The sequence below is a fragment of the Heterocephalus glaber genome, unplaced genomic scaffold (assembly GCF_053883595.1).
Source record: "Heterocephalus glaber isolate CG9 unplaced genomic scaffold, H.glaber_assembly_v1.0 deba00001666, whole genome shotgun sequence".
Classification (NCBI taxonomy): domain Eukaryota; kingdom Metazoa; phylum Chordata; class Mammalia; order Rodentia; family Bathyergidae; genus Heterocephalus; species Heterocephalus glaber.
This window is the reverse complement of record NW_028258406.1, coordinates 446734-452296: the sequence shown is the minus strand read 5'-3', so window position 1 is coordinate 452296 and position 5563 is coordinate 446734. Positions and strand designations below refer to the sequence as shown.

At 36.6% G+C, this 5563-nt stretch overlaps 1 pseudogene; it reads right to left on the bottom strand.

Annotated features, from left to right (window-relative positions):
• Positions 1 to 646: 646 nt before the first annotated feature.
• LOC147822235 (uncharacterized) lies at positions 647 to 2116 on the bottom strand (annotated as a pseudogene).
• Between the last annotated feature and the right edge of the window lie 3447 nt (positions 2117 to 5563).

Genomic DNA, 5563 nt, shown 5'->3' with positions numbered 1-5563 from the left:
TGACACCAGAGAGACAATTCAGATTTTTTTATGTAAATAATATTAGCTTTAATATGAAAGAAAATAGGCAAAATTAAGTACATGATATAATATATATTGGGATAATCTTGTCACAATATGAGAAACATGCTCATCTACAAGTTGTGTGAAAACAAATCAACTTTGTTAAAAACACATGTTCACAAGTCCTGAAAATATTTATCTTAATATAAAATATGGCAGCAAATTCTTTTGTTACACAAAATACAGAGTATACACATCAAAAATTTAAAACGAAAGTAGTGCCAAAATCCTAATTAACAAAAAGCAGTTAACAAAATTCAGTTTAGTAGCCTATACTTCCAAATTGTAGACTAAACAAAACCCACAAATACTAACTCTACTTGAAAGTAAAAAATACATTTAAATTCACCATGCTTAGTATTAAGCTCAAAGATACACAAAAATGTCAATATTTTTGTATTACACACTGCAGATACACCATTCATATATTTAAGTGATTTACTGAAAAACAAATTATGTACTTTAGGGTATCTCTATCTGGGATTTTATTTTTGGAAATTTTACAGAGAAATATTGACCTCAAGCTTTCTGTATTACTCCTACGGATCTTAAAAGAAATGTTCACAGGATTTTCAAAATAGGCTTACATATATAGTTTCTCTCCAATGAGATTTCTTTCATGTATTTGACAATACATGTGTGTACTGAAAGCATTCCCACACTGCTTACATATATATGGTTTCTCCCTATCGTGAGTGTCTTTGACAGACACCACAAATGCTGAAAGCTTTCCCATATCACTTTTACATGCATAGAATTAATGGTGTGTGAGTTCTTTCATGTATTTTACAATAACATTGTGTACTAAAAGCTTTGCCACAGTGCTTACATACATAGGGTTTCTCCCGTGTGAATTTTTTCATGTATTTTACAATAACATTGTATACTAAAAGCTTTCCCACATTGCTTACATACATAGGGTTTCTCCCCTGTGTGAATTCTTTCATGTTGTTTACAATTATCTTGTGTACTAAAAGCTTTCCCACATTGCTTACATACATAGGGTTTCTCCCCAGTATGAATTCTTTCATGTATTTTACAATAATCCTGTGTACTAAAAGCTTTCCCACACTGCTTACATACATAGGGTTTCTCCCCTGTGTGAATTCTTTCATGTATTTTACAACAAGCTTGTGCAGTAAAAGCTTTCTGACATTGCTTACATACATAGGATTTCTCCTCAGTATGTATTCTTTCATGTACCTTACAGTAATCTTGTGTACTAAAAGCTTTCCCACACTGCTTACATACATAGGGTTTCTCCCCTGTGTGAGTTCTTTCATGTATTTTACAACAACCTTGTGTACTAAAAGCTTTCCCACATTGTGTACATACATAGGGTTTCTCCTCAGTGTGATTTCTTTCATGTATTTTACAATAACTTTGTGTACTGAAAGCTTTCCCACTTTTCTTACATACATAGGGTTTCTCCCCATTGTGATTTCTTTCATAGATCTGAATATCATTTGGTGTGCTGGGGGCTTTCAAATTTTTCTTATATATAAGGTGAGTTCTTTCACTAAGATCAGAGTAGGATTTCCCACATTGAGGATATTCATAGGGTTTCTCTCCAGTCTTTGTCCTTGCATGCTTCTGAAAGGACTGGAAATCACCACTTTCTTCCATGTTCATTACACAGATTCTCTTCTGATCCCAACTATTCATATGTCTTCAGTCCAGTGTGAGCTACAATGCACACATTTAGTGATAAATGCCCAGTCAGGGGCTTTCTGCAAGCAAAGCTTTCTGCCGGTTTTAAACCAGCTTGTTTCATGTCCACATTAGCATCTGGAGTCCAAAGGAATATTTCTTCATATTGATTCCAACCTCTATTTTGATAGCATTTCTCTACCTCTTCATTTCTTAGATTTCTCCAGTAACTTTTGTACTCTTCTTCACCTTCCTGGATATCCCAGGCTCCTTCTACAGCAGCTATGTTCCTAAAAGTTTCCCTCATCACATCTCTGTAGAACCTCTTTTGGGATGGCTTCAGCAAAACCCACTCCTATATGGTGAAGTTCACAGTCACATCCTCAAAGGTCACTGCCTCCATTGTGTGGCTTCAGGTTTTCCCAGGGTCCTTCCTCCCATGCAGTATGTAGTCAGTACAAGTCACAGACGTTGGCCTAGTGGGGTGGGGGTGAGGCTCTCAGCAATGTAGTCTCCTGGAAACTTTAGAACAGTAATTCTGCTTGCCACTGTCCCACAATCTTTGTTGTCCTATCCTAGCCTCAGTGTTAGGCAGTGCACCTGTGTGCCTGAGCCTCCTTTAGAAGTGAGTCTTTCTTAGTATTCCCAGCTCTCTTCCTCATGTATTAGTGTTAGTCTTCAGCAGGTTTTTCTGCTCCTTCCCCAGTAGTGGTAGTAAGTAATAGTAGTATCAAATTATTTCTGCTGAGACTTGGGGGATTTAGCTCAGTGGTTCCACCGCCTGCCTTGCAAGCGCAAGGTCCCGAGTTCGATCCCCAGTACCAAAAAATAATTTCTACTGTCCTCCAAATGAAGGTATTTTGCTACCTCCAACCTCCAAGAAATAAAGGGTCTTTGGCTTTGTCATGGGATTGAGTGGGTGTACTATCCTTCTCTCAGAGGTTGAGGGATTTGGCTTCTGCTTCTCCCACAAAAGCAGTATCTGCGTTCTGGGGGAATATTTGCTAACCCTCCATCAATGACTTAAGGCTTTTGCTTGTGGCAGAGTGGTCCAGGAAACAGGTAGGGTTTTCTGCCCGTTCACCTCAGCAACAGCTGTTATGTGTATCTGTGCCTTCTAGGGGGTTCGTTCCAGTGTCCTGTTGTGCCCCTGCTATCTCTTGTGAACACCTTGGAAATGGCTCCTGTTCCACAGCTTCCCGGAGGCGCGGTTGCTCTGGACCGCTCCGTCCAGGGCTTCGTAGCCGGCGCTGTCCCCAAAGCGCAAATTCGACGTGGGGGCCATGGCGGAGTCCCGGACCTCGCTGAGCAAGCAAGGTGGTGGGGATGGCAGCGCCTAGAGCGGTGCGGAGCTGGAGGGCTGCTCCCTGGACTCGGGCGAGCTGCCTGGTGAGAACCAACAATTCAATATTTACACATGTATATACTATTGATTTGACTAAAGAGTATGGCCTCCATATGGATCCATTTAGCTATAAATATCTCCAGTTTATCATTCTTTATGTCTGAGCAGTACTCCATTTTATAAAAATAAAAAAAAACTCATCTTCTTTATTCAGTCACCATTTGATAAGTATTTTGGTGGTTTCTGAGATCTAGTTATTATAAAATGTCACTATAAACATGGCTGTGCATATATCACTGTGGTATGATGCTTTTAATTCTTTTGGGAACATACCCAGCAGGGGAATAGCTGGGTCAAATGGGACTTCTAATCCTAAATTTTGAGGAATCTCCACACTGATTTCCACAGTGGTTGCACCAGTCTACACTCCCACCAACAGTGGAGAAGGTTTCTTTTTCCCCACAGCCCCTAGAGCATTTGTTATTGGTTAATTTCTTGATAGCAGCCATTCTTTCTGGAGTGAGGTGGAATCTCAGCGTTGTTTTCATTTAAACCCTTCAAATGACCAATGGTGGTGAACATTTTTTTCATATGTTTATTTGCTGCTTCTACTTCTTCATCAGAGAAATGTCTATTCATTTCAGATGCCCATTTTTGGATTGAGTCTTTAAATTTGGGAGATCTGACTTTTTAAGGTTCTTTATATATTCTAGATAGTAGACCTTTGAGGAGCAACTGGTAAATTTTTTTCCCATATTGTGGGTTGTCTCTTAACTCTGTTGGTGGTTTCTCTTACTATGCAGAAGCTCTTTAATAAGATGAGATTCCAGTTGTTGATTCTTTGTGCTAGTTCCCTTGCAACTGAGGGTTTGTTCATAAAGTCTTTTCCTATGCCAATGTTTTCAAGAGTTCTACCTAGCCTATCTTCTACCACGTAGTTTGTTCTTTTTTTTTTTTTTTTTTTTTTTTTTCTGGTACTGGGGATTGAACTCAGGTCCTTGTGCTTGCGCAGCAGGCAGTGAAAACACTGAGCTAAATCCCCAGCATTTGTTCATAACTTTTGTCTGCTATGTTATTCTATTTGATTTTTATTCTATTTAATTTTTTGGATTTTTCAATTTTGTCAGGATTTTCTTTTGTTGTCGAATGTACAGATTTTGCTTTAAAAAATCTTACCCAAGTTTGTGAAATATCATAAATTATTATGTATTAATTTTAGAATTGTGTTTATACTAATTTTAAAAATGTTCAATTTGCCTCATGAAACAGTGTCTAATTTATTGCTAATACTATGTTTTTTAGAACTTATAATAAATATGAGGCTTTCTGCTCTATGCATCTATATGTTTGGTGTTGGTACTATTCTATGTCAGCTACTGTATTCATTCTGTAATTTTACTCACAAAAGAACATAAATTCTTATTAACAATACATTTTCTGAAATTGTTTATCTATATTCTGTAAATTGTTTCTTCCATGTGAATTCATTTAAACTATGTCGAGTTCCTTTACCAGTGTATGAAAACACATATTCACATTGATTTCCTTATGTATATAGTACAGGTTGAATATCTCTTATCCAAAATCATTGGGACCTGCAGTGGTTACTGTTTGGGATTTTTAGAACTTTTGAATATTCACATGTATGTAGGAGATATCTTAGGGAGAGAACTGAAGTTAAAATACATAATTCATTTGTTTTGTATATATCTTATATGAATATTCTAAAGGTGTTTTTTAATTCAATAATTTTAATCCACCTTATTTTGACTACGGCTCATCATGTAGTATCAGTGGAATTTTCCACCTGTGATATGATATAAAAATGTTATTGTTTCTGGAGATTTCCAGATTTCAGATTTTGGATTAGAAATCCAAGTGAAGACCATTTTGTTTTCACTAATGTCTTTTTCTTTTCTTCTTTATCATTTTCCTTTAAAATAGAGTTTCCCTTAAGTTGAGCCATCAGGACTTGAACTTGTGGTCTTCCCTCTTGAGCCTCCCAAGGTGCTGGGATTATACGTTGCAGTCCCACACACTTGTTTTTTGTATTTTTTTTTAACTTTTTATGGTCCTATCATGACTTCATGCTTTTAATGGATGTATATTGAGGCCATACTCTTAAGTGAAATAAATAGGACACACGTATGTAAATACAGAATAGTTTCTCTAGTGTGAGAAACTGAAAGTGTAAATAAGGATTAAAATAATTAAAACAAATAATTGATAATTTGAATAGGAAGAAAAGGTCCAAAGAGACAGGGGAAGTGGGAAGGGAAGGGGAAAGGAAAGAAGGGAAAGGAAAAATTATGAGAAAAGGGAAAAATGGAAACTAAGTCTTTGTAAATAGGGAAGGGAGCACAGGAAATAGGGAAAAAATAAGAACCAAGATACATCATGTACAGGTACAATGATAAATGTAAATATATTATATACCTAAAATGTACCAATAAAAGAATTTAAGCAAAAAGAAAAGATTGTCTTTGTACTTAACATGCATTAAGC